We start from the raw sequence: 14,855 nt of genomic DNA on the forward strand, positions 1-14,855 counted from the left end.
CTCAAATACCGACCAAACACATTATTAATTTTCATTAATATGTGCTTGCTCTGTAAAAATGTTCCTCCTGCATAATACATGTATCAAATTACTTCCACACTAAGCCTCTCCTTATAGATTTTCTAGTGTGATTCAGTAAATTACTTACTCAGCCCCAAAACACTGCTATCTTTCTAAGTATGCGTTTAGCTATCTTTTTGGATGTTTACAGCTTGTAATCTTTAAATAAAAGTCTTGCACTGCAGAGTTCATTACGCTAGAGTTATTTTGCAGCATGTTATTCCATACACAGGATTTCAAGGAGATGATAAAAAGAAAAATAATCAGTTTATTTTGCTCACACTCCATCCATCCCATTTTGCTCATATCTAAAAGTACTAAGATTTTCTAGAGTAAGATGTTTCATAGCTAACAGTTTCCTTATCCCACTTTGGCCCCAGTCCCCTATCACAATAACCTACACAAAACACAATCTCCCACACTGACAGAAAGAGCCCTTATGAATACAAATGCCTGTGGACAACTTTTTATTTGGCAGCTGTATGGCATTATAGACTTATTATCCACGAAAGAGTTTTATTTTCCTCAAAATGGAATTAAAGTACATTAAAAAACCAAGAAAAATGTTGTTATTGCACATCACACTTTAGAAAATGCCAAGAAGTAAAGGAGAAAACCATTTGCTTTTTTCCTGTACCATCAGTATCATCTGACCAACTGCTAATTGTACTGCTGAGGTTTTAAAGACCTCTATTCAGGTAAGTGCTGGCCAAAAAAAAAAAATAAACCTCTCATTCATCAAAGCACAAGTACTTTCAAGAGTAGCCTAGTAACACAGAAAAGACTTGAAAATCCTCAAAGTCCAGCCACCTATGGAGTGATCATGTGAAAAAATGTCAAAGAATCACTTTTGTAAACGCTTAAGACAACTGCTACCGAGTGGTAAATACAAAATACTGTTTAATTGCAATTTTAAAAAATTCTTCCTGCTTTCAGTCATTATAGGTCTGTCCCTCGGATAGAAATGGGAATTCTTTCAGTTTTCAAGCCTGTGCTCTCCTTTCATTGCAATGAGGACCTAATTCAGAGCTTTAAACTGTGTTCTGCAATGCATAATTAATCTGGCTTCATAGAGACCTGGACAAAAGACCCCATTCAATCTTCAGCTCCTTCCCCCTGAGATATTGTTATTTCTAAAAACTCCTGCCAGCTGGGCTGGAGGGAAATCTCAGCACTGTGGGAGAATGAACAAACTACAGGCCTCCAAGGGATTTGAAGTAACTATCTGACTAAATTGGATTAGAAAGTAAGGAAGGGGAGGGGAAGGAGGGCTTATTCTGAAGTCTACAAAAGCTCATAAAAAATTCTTAGAAGATTTTCATATGGTGAAGGGGAGAGAAATATGCAAGTTTTTATAACAAAACTGAGAAAGAATTTTAAAACATGCGTGAGCCAATACACTTGGGGATATTTGAAGGGATTACTGCTGGTATTATTTCAGGAAAACTGTTGTGTCTGCCTTGGAGCTTTGAAATGGCATTTCTATGCAAAATCTGGGCTGCCCTGCAATCCAAAATAGTCATACTTTCCTTCCAGGTATTTGATACATATCCTGTTTGAACTTATAATGTAACCTAACCATAAGTTGCTTTAAGTTTCCTCCAAAGCATATCGCAATTAAAAGCCTCTGCCTAGAAGGATTTCAAAGGGCTATGGAAAAACAAATTCAGTCTTGTTTAGAGAGCCAGTACCCTGCTTTTTTTTCCCCCCCCGCCAAGCTTATTCTCCAAAGTGTGTCAGTGACGCTCCCCAGATCACCTGGCCATCTCTCACACTTTTCACAATATTTTTAGCAGGCACATACTCAGGAATATTTCCCCATTTACCAGCAGACCTTTTGGAAGACAAGGTGGAAAAAGCTCAGAGCCCTGCTGGGAGAGTGGGTGCCTGGAGGAGAAGTTGCTTTGAGCTCTGTTTCCTCTGGCTGGCTCTGCTGTCCCCCCTGACAGGGACCTGCTGCTTGCAGGCTTTCTGCTCCTGCAGCAGCAATTCTCTGAAGTTATGTGGGTTTAGCCAGGACAAAACTTGGCTCACTACCTTAAGAAATATTTTCAGAAGTCAGATATTTTAGCCTAAAATATCTGACTTTACCCTAACCAACGCCCCCCATATTAAAATGGGCAGCCCTCACAGCTGCAGTGACTTCTCCACAGACAAAACAAACGAAAATATTCCCTAAAAGTTGATCTACTTAGAACTCACATGTTGTTATAGAGTAAAAACTGTGGTACTTTTCAGAGGTCTGGCATGCACTGAAGAGATTAGCCTGCACAATGAAAAATGCACCCTGTTGGATGATGCATCTCTGTAAAGATGGGTGAACAAAAATTACAACGCATCAGAGCAATCCTAATCAGTCCTAACCAAAACCAAACATTTGTGCTTTTTCGTTATCACCATTTGCTATTTCTAGACTTATTGTCACAGAATAATTTTCTATGATCTCCCTTTGCCCTGGGGAGGAAGTGCAGGTAGGAAAGAGGAGAGCAGGATTAAATAAATTTTTTGAAAAGGACAAAACGAGATTCAGCAAAATCCTTCAAAACAGTGGAGGCTTTTTTTTTTTAAGGATGTCACTTCGTAAAGAAACACTTGTATGTAACTTAGCAACAGCAACAACAAAAGTACTGGTAGCTCATATTCCAGACAAACAGAGAAATGTTTAAAACATTAAGTTGTTATGCAAAATCCATATAGACCCTTTCCAGTATCTTTAACTCCTGGGGCGCAGGAAAAGCAAGGCATCACCGCTCTTTCTTTCCCAGCCAACATAATGAGCCACTCTGGGTTGTGTGCAACTGTTATCACAAGTTGTTGGATGTTGTCAAATCCGTATGGAGGCACTGCATCAAAAATCCTTACAACATTAATATAACAACTCTGAATAACACTGTGGCATTTCTTGAAAGGGACAATGAAAGGTTTCACATCTGTGAAAGAGAAAGCCTGGTGGAGGCAAAAAAAAATAGTAAAAAAGAAAAAAAGCATCATTCAGCTAAACACATCCTGAGTAGTTCTAACACAAAAGTAAAAGATATACCTAAATTAGCCCTGACTTTTCTCAACTGAGAAAAAATCTCAAGGTCTCAAAATTTGCAGTGAAGACTGCAAGGAGCAAAGGACAGTCAAGGGCAGAAAAAGTCAGTGTTAAATCCCATCCCCACACTCCTGACTCATGCACTGCACTGCTCTAAGCATGAGATTGTGCTGAGAATCTGCTGGTAGATTCTCCACTGGGGCTTACCTACCAGGGCCAGGACCTTTCCTAGCAATGCACAAGCAGCCCCTCTCACTCCCACACTGACCCATCTTCTCCAGGCCACCCATGGAGCTGGCACTACATGGAGAGCCTGTAGAAATTCTGAAGTGCACCGAGGACAGGAGCAGAGCCAGAGCAACCATTATGGGTGTGCAGGCAAAATCCAAATCTGTTGCTTCAGAGAAAAAAAATAACATGTTCACTCTGCAAGGATGACAGAAGTTTGGCAGCAACACTGGGCAGGTGATGAAGAGAGAAAGGGGAGTCTGGCAAGGCTGCAGATTTCTGCAAAGGGGCTGAGGCTTGCCCCTCCTGCAAGAAAGGGAAAAGGGTGTGGCTGGAAAGGAAAGAAGAGACCGGGACTTGCTATTCCTATTCCTGTGTTAAAGGTGGAGAGGGCATAGAGCAGAACTTGTCGGCCTCCTGAGGAAGAAGGTCCTTGCCCCCAGCTACACCACTTCACAGAGGAGTGGGACATGGGTCAAGACCTTCATTCATACACCTCCAAGAGTATTTCTTCCTTAGAGAAGAAAACCAAGGCATGACAAGAAGCAGGATTTCGGAATCCTGCGTCTTACAGAAAGGGTGAAAGAGGAACCTGAAAGTTTTGGGCAAAATCTCTTCATCCCCGTGCGCTTGTGCAATCCTAGGAAGGAAAACAGACATCCTGCTGCTCACCCTGCTCCCACACTCAGGTGATGCTCAGCCCAGCCCCTGCCTCACCCTGCATCTGCCAGCTGACCCACTCTGCAGTTGCTCTCTAGCTTGCTCCACTCACACACACATACTCATCTGTGTATAAATACTCAAGTCAGCAGCTGAAGCAGATCAGCCAAGTAACACTACAGCAATCTGACTCACTTCGAATAACGCAAGTGGAACACCCGGGCCCAGCCCAGCCCCGTGGGGCAGCGGTGCTGCGGGCACAGTGGTGGTCTCCAACACCCCCGGCTGGCTCTTCCCAAGGGCTCTCATCCGGCCACCTCTGCCCCCACAGCCCTGGCACACTGAGCTTTCACCTGCCATAAACACGGGGGGAAATTTTAACTCGGTTTTGTTAACTCTGCAGCAGCTGCCACATTGAAATCCCACCAAAAAATCTCTTAAAATGGGAAAAGTTAATATCGAAAGAGGAAGCAGGGCTCTTCAGGAGTAACTTTGTCTGCTATGGGGTATTTCAGCTCCACTCCTCAAAATCTACTGTCTGCCTTATCTCACAAAAAAAGGTCATTAACTTCCTTTCTCTTAGTGCTTACTCCACGTTTTAGAAGTGTATTCAAATAGCTCAGAGATAATTTAGTTCCTTCTTTCCCTCCACTCCTCTTCTTCCAAAACTTGGGCTTTAATGACAGTAATCTCCAGTACAAAACAAGAGCACAACTCAAAAGGACCTGAGACTAGAAAAAGTTGAGGAATGAAAGGCCAAATTTTCCCATTACTTACACTGATATCACCTTAGGTTTAGGGAAAAAAAAAATTGAGAAATTTGATTGTTGCATCCTCAAAAGGAGGCAGCAGACTGTCTTCTATATGTATTCCAGATCTAAACAGCCCAAGGAATTTCCATGGAGGGACTGCTATCACATGATGAACAGGCACAGAAATACTCCAGAGCACACCTGGTTCATGGTCCCCTGTCCATCCTTAGGAGCACAGTACTGAGCAGGAACCCTGTGTAACCCCCCTTGTTTTCAGCTGCCTCCTTCATAATTTACAAAGTGCAGTGACTCACCTGTGCCACCTTGTCCTAATCTCCCTGTTGAAATACAATTCTTCAAAAGTTTGAGTCTAGTAAATGCAGTTACTTAATGTCATCCAAAGCGTTTAAAATGGGCATCAAAACTTCAAAATAGTGTTTAAATGGAATACAAAAATGAAAAAAGTCTCTCACTCAGCTATAATGATTAGTTGTGCATAGGAAATAACTCAGGATAGAAATTTCAAACTTTAAAGTTCAACAGATGCTGCCGAAATATGCAATATATAGGGCCATGCATTTTAAGCATAAAAAAAAATAATTCTTTAGAAAACAAACCAAGAAGACAGTGGTGTAAATGTAACACTGGCTAAAATTTTGGGCAAAAGCATTCTTATAGTTTGTCCATTTTACAACTGTCCAGTATTATAGTAAGAGCAATTAAATCCAAAAGAAGTATTTTGGCTTGTCAGCTCTAATAAGGGGGACATTGCAGAGACTCTCAGGAGAGCAGAGATCCAAGCCCAGACATCCAAGCTCAATCTCAGACACACCATGCTTAGGTCAGAAGATTTCCATTTGCTTGGCTCCATTAGCCTAGGTAGAACAATCTGTTGTATTACTGCTTTGTGCCCAATCGAGGATGTCCCATGTAACTCTTGCTGCACCGAAACAGAAGTGAAATAAAAACCTCTATTATCAGAAATGTGGATAATAAGCCCTTTAAAAACTTTGTAGGCAGCTTTTTAAATGAAAGAAGGAGAAGAGGTGGGTCCAAAGGCAAACTAATCCGTTTGATCAAACATTGCAAAATATTACCAACATCCAATTTCCTTTTTATCCCAGGACATGTTCTTTGGATTGCATAAAGATATTACATATCCCTATATTTCAGTGTGGGTTACTGACGGTTCACAGCCCTAAAATGCAGCTTAGACCTCTTCTGCTTATGCTGTAAAAATACTCTGTGGTCTTGCTTAATAACAGTTGTGGAGAGCACAAAAATAGTCGGGGGAAAGAGCTGGGAGCAGGATGTACTGTCTCCTGGCGTAGTGCTCGGTACACGTTCCACCAAACTGCAGCTCAGGGAGCTAATGGGTGATGACACAAACACACACGTGTGCTCTCCCTCCCACCCAGGTGGTATTTTTATTTCTAACCTCCCTTTCCCTGGGTTGCAGGGAAGTTTGACGGAGACAGTGAGCATCACATGGGATGCTTAGGAGCTGGCAGGCTCTGGCCTCAATTTTACCCACTGACCACAAGGTACAAAGCAGTTTAAAATTTAGGTTGAAGTTTTTGTTAACGAGATGTCATTATTGATGAGGGACATGAGACTGGGAGCATGTGATGAGGGCAAGCCTTGTTCCTCTGACATGATGAATTCAAGTCAGTCTTGCCAGCAAAAATGCTCTGCAAGAAGAAGGTTTGAGGGAGCTGTGTGGGCCCAGGTCCCAGGGCTTTGGTCAGCAGACACATCCCCTGCCCTACTCTCACCTGCAGTCATGACAACAGTCTTAGTGACCAGTTGATTCAAAGACCACCCTGGTTAACACAGCCTTGTGGGGGCTGCTCGATGCACTACAGCTCTGTATGAACCCGTGGTTTAACCACTGCAGCTCTGCGGGCATCAACCTTTCTCAGACCATTCATGGCACCTACAACACTCAGAGCACTTAAAGAAAAGCTGTAATGGAAGTTGTGTCATTGTGTATTATTCCAGAGACACAGAAATTGATTAAATGGAAACTTTAAAAATGCCTTTTTCTAATAGGTATTTGGTTCATCCAGATAATGGGTTCTTTTTCAAAAATCTGTGCTAAAGGCATACATGTTCCCCATTCCTTCACCAAATCAGAGAAGTGTTAGCACCACAAGACATCCCAACACAACAGTACCTATTTTGTTCTCTGGAACTATGAAGCCACAGCATGAGACTCCTCCCATGTATACCAGGACCAATTTCATGGATGCCATACTCATGTAACTCACACTGAAAAAGAACTGACAAAAAAAAAAACACCTACTGGTGGAACTCTTAGATGTTTTAAGGGGAAAAAACCAACTAAAAAAAAACAACCTACCAAACAAAAAAACCCACCAAAACAAAAAAAAAAAAAAAAAAAAAAAAAAAAAAAAAAAAAAAAAAAAAAAAAAAAAAAAAAAACAAACAACCAACCAACCAACCAAAAAAAGGAAAATAAAATGGGAGGGGGGAGAAAGAAAACAGCCCCTCCTATGCCCACATTTCTGAAGATTACTGGGATCAGAAAGTTGGATAATGAATGACACTTTAAAATGAAAAGCCATCTACATGATATTTTTTGTGCCCTGGTAGATTTAATTCCCTTTTCAAGTACCCTTAAAAAATTAATCAGGAAATGAAGGTTAGATCAAAGTTGGCATGGGAAGAAACAAGAAAACAAGATCAACCACTCATATGCTATTGAAACATTTAATCTAAACTTCTTCTGGTTTAAAAATAGAAACTATTTATAAGACAATGCATGCTTTAATCAGAATGCAAGAAACAAGCCAATAATTAAAAGTTCAAAATAAAGGTTTAAACTCAAACATAGTTTTGCAACTACAGTTACAGCCAGATTACAAAATTCTTTTCACACAATGCACATAGCACCCTTTGAGACTTAATGACATTCTGCAGCTGGGGTAGTATGAATCTGAGTTCTCTCTGTTCTGACTTATTTACTTCTGCAAAAAAATTCTCCATGGCAACTGGCCAAAGGGGCTTGTCTCCTCAGTGTGTGAAATGTGAGCAGATACAAACTTGACACCATATTTCATCCCCTCGCCTTCCCTCGTGTCTGCATTCCTAACTGTAAATTAAGGGGTGGCACTGGCTGTTCTGGGGTAGCAGGAAGCAGCTTATTCAGAAAGATAGGAAGTGACAAAGGAATCAAAAAAAAAACAAACCCAAAACACATTGCAATGCTTCAAGACAGCTTCTGAAACTATACTGAGATTCTTCTCGCCCATGATCAGGACAAGCTGAAATTGTGCAACAGCTGATTCTCTTCTAAAAATTTGATTGTTTTTCCTTTTTTTGACCTTTTAGGGATGCATTTATCTCTGCATCCAAACAGAAATCAGTAGAAATCTGTCAATACTTTATAATGCACATGTGTAATTGCTGCAGCACGCCTCTCAATTACGGTCTCTTTTCAGGAATGCAAGTTGGGTTTTTCCTTTGTGGAGGGTCCACTAAAACACAGAATACTTTGCAGCACAGTCTGCCAGAGCTGATTATGAAAGAGACAACTTGGAACATGGAGCCTCAAGTTGGACTTTAGAAAACAAGAGGCACCTGGGAAATTATGTGCAACTCTCAGAGACTAAATACACTCTGGCAAAACCAAAATTCCTCTAAGGACCTCAGTCAGCCAAGGGTGAAACTGTGACCTTGGACACATGTTTACCCTTCCTGGAGCTGATATGCATAATACATCTGCTATTTCAGCAAAGGGATACCATCATCCAGGTTTCCCCTCCAATTTCTGACTGTACAGCTATTTAGTAGTGACACCAGTAAAACTTACTTAAAAGACATTTAGTTAACAATGTACATTTTCTAAGAAAACCTGAAAGAGTTTCAAAATACTGCTATCAACTTCAAAACACACTGTAATGTACCATAGTTATGGGTCTATGACTAGCTACTGTCATACACACTACAGATTTGCAGGCTGCCCTAGAGAGAATCATGTAATTCCTTCCAGCATATGGAGACACCCTGTTCAAATGGATATTTGTAGCTCCCAAAAATGTCAGTGCAATGGGTGTGAAAATATTTTAGTTCATTTCACTTGAAATTAGGATGTCTTACTAGAAGTTTCAAGGAACAAGACCTAAACCAAAATTCTGACAGTCCAACCATGTCTTGCTTGTTGCTATTTTAAATTTAGAAACAAGTAAGATCAAAAACTTTTGTTCAGCCTTGTGTGCTCTCCGTGGACTGCAGAGGATGCAGCCACTGGTGTCAAGAGCAGCTCAGAGTAGCTGTGCTCACACCTCAGTTCCCCACAGGGGCTGGGATCTTGTTCAGACTGGCTGCAGAGAGGAGGCATTCCAGGACAGGGAAACTGAGCCAGGTGAGTACAATCTGCATCCACTTATCCCAGCCTGCACAGCACTCCCCGTGCTAGCCCAAGCAAGTGAGAACAGATTAATCTATGCAAAAATTATGCCAAAAAACACTATCAGTGTAATTAACTTTACTCAAAATGTTTGCAAAGTTTAATAATAATTTAATTCTCATTTAAAGAAATGGAAAATGAGGTTGGAAGTTTTGAAGAAAAACCCAGGAAGCTGTTACCAACAGAAGGAATCAACAGGCAAACTTCTGAAGATTTTCCTCTGCCTGTGCTAAGGCCTGCTGCAGATAAACTCCCATTAACATCTGTGTAACAGCTACTGGATCTGTGAGATGTAGCAATCAAACATGAATGTGATTAAGGACTGGTTGTCCAGGGTTTATAACAGAAACAGAAATGCAAATGTCAGAAAGTGAATAGCAAATTAGAGCTCCCAGATTATTTTTATTGTTTCAGTAGTTCTCTGCAAAACACAAAAACAAGTGATGTAAGCATTTTAAGAGGCTTAAACTGTAAATTCTTTTGGTTCTGCCAGAGAAGTGTTAGATACAGTCCCTTATGCTTGTATGAGAATACTCCTGAAGCACATACTACTGAAAGGAAAAATCAACTATCAGCTAACAAATGAAAGGAAGAGAGAGAAAAGCCAGTTCAGAAAAGCAAGAAACCTTGAAGTGCAGTTTCATTCCTGAGAGGGAATGGAAGCAGGTGAAAGAGAGGGGTTTTACAACACCATCCAAAATAGGTGACAATGAGGAAGGGGGGAGGAAAAATTATTTTGCCTTTTCTCTGGGAAGCAGAGCAGCAATGCCAAGATTTTAGATCCCAGGAACAAAATTAAAGAGGACACGTAGTCTAGGGTATTTGTGGTTCTACCTTACCATACACATCAGTATGGCAAAAGTCATCACACTGTTTTGGTATTGCTGTCAGTGCTGTAAGGGTGTGACACAAGACTTGTTTATTCTGTGGGGGGAGAAAGGACTGCTGCATTACTTCTTCAGCTGTTGAAGCTCCTGCCAAGAAAGAACTTGTGCATCTTCAGAACCACACACTAGCTGAAAGCTGGCAGAAAACTATATAACTGCTGTTGTCTCTGAAACATTTCCAAGCCAGACCCTCCTGCTTCCTTGGCTGTGAGGGGATATAGATTGTAGTACTTTCTCCACTTCTTAACACCTAAGGAGGTCTTAACTGGCCAACTGTGACCCAATTCTGCTCCTTTACAATAGCAAAAGGGTCAGAAAGAGAGTAAAAAGTATTGGCTGGGAGGCAGGGGGAGAACAGCAGAGGGGTACATGCTTAGAGAAGTCCTGCATCAGTGTCTAAGCAGCATCTCTGAAGGACCAGCACAGCATATCTGTTCAGAAAAGGACAGGCATGATCTCATAAGCTGAAATAATAAAAGAACATTTTGAAAGAAATAACCAAAAAAAGAAGGAATTAAGGACAGACAAATTGTTCATAAGATCTAAAACAAGAATTTGGCAATACTAAGTCAGCTGTTTCATATCATTTCAAAATAGATGGGCTTGGGTTACTTTCCTCTTTTCAAAGTTTTTTTTTTTCCCCTCCACAGCACCATTGCTCAAGTTCACATAAGAGGTCAAAACAACTAACAAATGGAAAAAAAATCACAAACATTAGCTGAGTTTCAAAAGGCAATTATTCTATTAGAACATGATTTTGATTTCTAATAAAGGGACCTGCTTTACACAAATCCTGAGACAGCACAGGCTGGCACTACTACATTTATGTCAGGAGGGCAACTTTGAGTCACAGTACCTGAAGATCTGTTCCAACTTCTCTTAAGTTCAGGCTCTGTGAGTCTGTAGAGCTGGGATGAGCCAGATACTTTTTAAATGCTTTTGAGAAAACAGATCAGCACTCAACTTTTTCAAAACAGCTTTCATGTTTTAAAGAGTTATCTGTTTAACTAGTGGGCTGTTGATTTTTGGCTTTCTTTTTTTTTTTTTTTTATAATAGAGAATATTTTCTAAAGGAATTGTCACTTGGAGAATGGGTGACATGGGCTGACTGAAAAGCCCTCCCTGTAGATGCAAAGTCCAAAGGAAGTATCAGGCGCCATACCAGATATTCTCAAATTTACTTAAAACACAAGTTAATTTTTTGTCCTACAAAGGTCTTTGAATATACTGTGCAGCAACTAGGATTCCACAAATGACTTAAACAACCCAACTCAATGTACTAAATGCATGCTAGTTGTCCCAAGGATTAATACACAAGCCTCCCTAATTTCACAACAGTGTCTTTAACAGCCTGTGCACCATCCTCCCAGAGCAGCATTTTCTCCCCACGCTTTACTCACATTCACCACTTCACTCCACCCTTTGATTTTGTGTTCCTGAAGGTCAGTGTTTCACATTCACCCCAGTACTTAGGCATATGATGATGGAGGACAAAGCTGCTAACAGTCTCCAGAACAGGGAAGCCTCTGCCCCTTTCCAAGCAAGACAGGAAAGGGCTGTTCCAGAGTTGTGAAGATTCAAATTTTAAGTGAACTTTTACAATTCTACATCAGCAGTTGTCGAGTTTCTCTAACCTGGAAAAAATCAGCCCACAGGGCATTACTCTCCCTAGCATTTCTTTTTCAAAAAGGGTGAGACACTGAAACCTCCACAGCTGTTCACTGAGGTTGGCCCATCTTTTGATAACTCAAATCAAGCTCACTTTGATTTTGCCCTCAGACTCCCACTTTAGCATGAGTTAAGCCCATCTAGACAAATAGGTTCATTGAAGTTCTTGTAACCTCCATGCCTAACAGATTTAGCAAAAATAAAAAGCTGAAAGTCCTTTGAGGAGCTTTCACTTCCATTTGTTAACCACAAGGATCATACTGAGTAAGGAATTTTGACTGCATTAGACTTTGTTTTTAAATTATAAATAAAGAACAAATCTCAGGTCTTTTGCTCCCGAGGAAAATAATGTGGAATAAATATTGCATAATTTTCACTCTTGTTGATATATTCAGCTGGCATTTATAACACTGAGACCCATATTGTCATCCATGAGCTTGGTACTTCGGCAACCCTGATTGGCTGAGCAAGAAGTTAAATCAGAGTTGAGGCTCTTGTCTCAGCAACATCCCACCAAACAGTTCTCAGATGGCAGAAATTTACAGAGGCAGAAGAGTGAGATAATAGCACTCCCCCAGACTGATTATGAGAAATGCACTGGAGTTTAGGCATTCCCCCCATCTTGCTGTCCTCTGGTGGACTTTTTTCAAATCAGTCTGCCACATTTGACAGGAGATCCCAAGTAACATCAAGTTTCTGAGAAATCGATAGAGATGTCTGCCTGCAGAGCGAGAGCTTCCTTTCTCACTCCTGGTATTATAATCTAAAATGGCACTCAGCTGTAGTAGGATTTCAGAGTATTTCAATTTCCATTCTGACATGCAGCACAAGAGTGCCTATGGAGCCAAAAGAATTTGGGCCAAACCACTAAGAGTTTTCATCTTTACTAACATGCACTTGACCACACACTTCTGGACAAGGCATGTAGTCAGCATTGCTTATATCAGCTTACTGTAAAGACCACAGACTTGTAAATTGTGAACTTTAGTCCCACACAGAACTGGGAAGGAAAGGAACTTCTGCTGATGTTGTGCTGAGTAGCTTCTTTTTTTCTTTTTTTCTTTTTCCCAATAAAGGAAGTGTCCTCATAATAGTAATATTGTTGGATGTATTTATTATCAAGCTCACCAAGGCACTTGCTTTTCCTTTTTATGTTATTTGTACCTTTCTCCACAATCATACTAGTAACTGAGCAAACATCATTCCAGCTTTGAGGGAGCATGTTAAAAATGCTGTCTCCTACTCAAAATATGTTCTGCTCATTTGGAACAAGTCTATGCTACAGCTCTTCAGCACTTCACACCCATCAGTCTCAAAGGACTTCACTCTCAGAGAAAGAGCATGTGCAACTTTGCAACTTCCCTTCTGAATAGATAACCAGTTTTGGAAATGAGGAAATATGTACCAACTATTTTTGAAACTGGTAGCCTAGAGTTAAACTTCTAGGACTATTCTTTACTTTTCCAGAGATAGAAAACTTCCATTATGCATTTTCAAAAATGGATATTCAAAATCTCTGAATTTCAGCACCTTTTTAGGTATTAATGTTTATTTTTAAAATATTGGCATTCATACCTTTTTCAGAAAGTCATCCAGGTAAATTAAAAGATAATTTTTGGTACAAGTTATTTATTTAGGCATAAACATTAAGTAAGTATTTATTTGTGTCTGAAAATACAAATGTAGTGATTTGCACTGATAATAGGGAGACAAATTGTCATTCTCTACAACTGAATCTTAAATCTATATAAACAAAGGTTCCCCAAAAGCAGCAAGATGATCCACAGACACAAACACACACTTGTGCACACACATTTTTAGGAGAAGGACCAAGGACAATGGTACCTGCCTCCATTGCTACCCCCATCCAGCCAATTCCAAAGATTGCTCTCACTACCAAAGCCCTTTAATGAAGCTAGCTAGTAAATTGCAAAGACTTAAAAGAAAATACAAAATAATGATCATTCTGGGTATGTCCTTATTCTGGATAATAGGAATTTCATCTCAATAAAGACTGGCTTAAAATTCCCTTACCAGAGAAGATTTCAAACAATTGATCAAAATTCTGCTTCAGGTATCAGAGTAGTAACAGCACTGCTACAATCCCAATCCCACAAATTATAAATATCAGTTTAATCTATAAACCCAACCTTTCATCTTATTGTTCCAATACAGCTTGATCCAGTTTGGCTTCTTCCTGAGCTTCCAGGCTTCCAGGCTGAGTTGAAACCCAGCCTGAACACATGCAACGTTCTTTATTTTACCTCATAAACACCATGCTCCTAGACATTAGTGGAATTGCATTTGAATGCAATACTCTGGGGTAAAGCAAATGCAGTGAAACATTCCCATGTGTAATAATCACTCTAACTATGATATTAAAAATAATCACTCCAACAGTGATATTAAAATGCTTAGCTCCTACCACCATGACAAGGCAGAGCTATAGCCCATGCCAGACCAGCTGGATACAGTAGTTTAACACTGTCTTGGTGGACATATCTGGATCTAGGACTCAGCTCAATATATAGCAAAATGAACAGGATAGGGAAATTGTTTGTAAAATGCAAATTAATGCTCTCCCAAGACCCCAAAAATATCTAATTCTGGTTTTGATATGAGCCACAATCCACAGCAAATAGAACAAATTAATATTTTTTCACATAATAAAGATCAGAAATTGCTGTCTTCATAGAGGCATTCATTTCCCCTTGAAAGACCAGAAAGTACAGGAACTGCCATATCATAGGAAAAAGTTCAGCTTTCCATCATGATCCTCCAACAATATAGATCTATTCTTGCCATCTGCAAGGAGTCCACATCCAAATGCATCAGTCCACTGGACTTTCATGAGCACAATGAACAGTTTTCCTTTGTCTACTTGCTTATTTAAATTCTAGATAATAAAAATTAAAAATAACTAAGAAGAATTCAAGACGTTGACTTGTTTTCCCCTTTCAAAGGAAGATTCTTAAATAATTTGCAATCTTAATTAGTATGCAGGAGTATAGTAAAGTACAAGGAAATAAAAATTCCAGCATAACAAAAGCAGGTTGTGTGGAAAATATAAACAACTTGATTCAGTAAGCATGTGAGGGATTGAGGCCTGTTTGTCACCAGATCTGCCCAAG

At 40.1% G+C, this 14,855-nt stretch overlaps 1 long non-coding RNA gene across 2 annotated transcripts in view; it reads right to left on the bottom strand.

Moving 5' to 3' along the window:
• The window catches only part of LOC107201673, a 193,179-nt gene that overhangs the window by 66,356 nt on the left and 111,968 nt on the right, over nucleotides 1-14,855 (bottom strand). Inside the window, exon 1 of one of the 2 annotated variants that reach the window (XR_004496784.1) lies at nucleotides 11,457-11,662. The exons of the other annotated variant lie outside the window; for it this stretch is intronic. This is a non-coding gene — a long non-coding RNA (uncharacterized LOC107201673). Of the gene's footprint in view, nucleotides 1-11,456; nucleotides 11,663-14,855 lie in introns of those variants that run through there. 2 annotated transcript variants of the gene reach the window in all.

This window comes from Parus major, chromosome 3 (assembly GCF_001522545.3).
Source record: "Parus major isolate Abel chromosome 3, Parus_major1.1, whole genome shotgun sequence".
In the NCBI taxonomy this organism is placed as follows: domain Eukaryota; kingdom Metazoa; phylum Chordata; class Aves; order Passeriformes; family Paridae; genus Parus; species Parus major.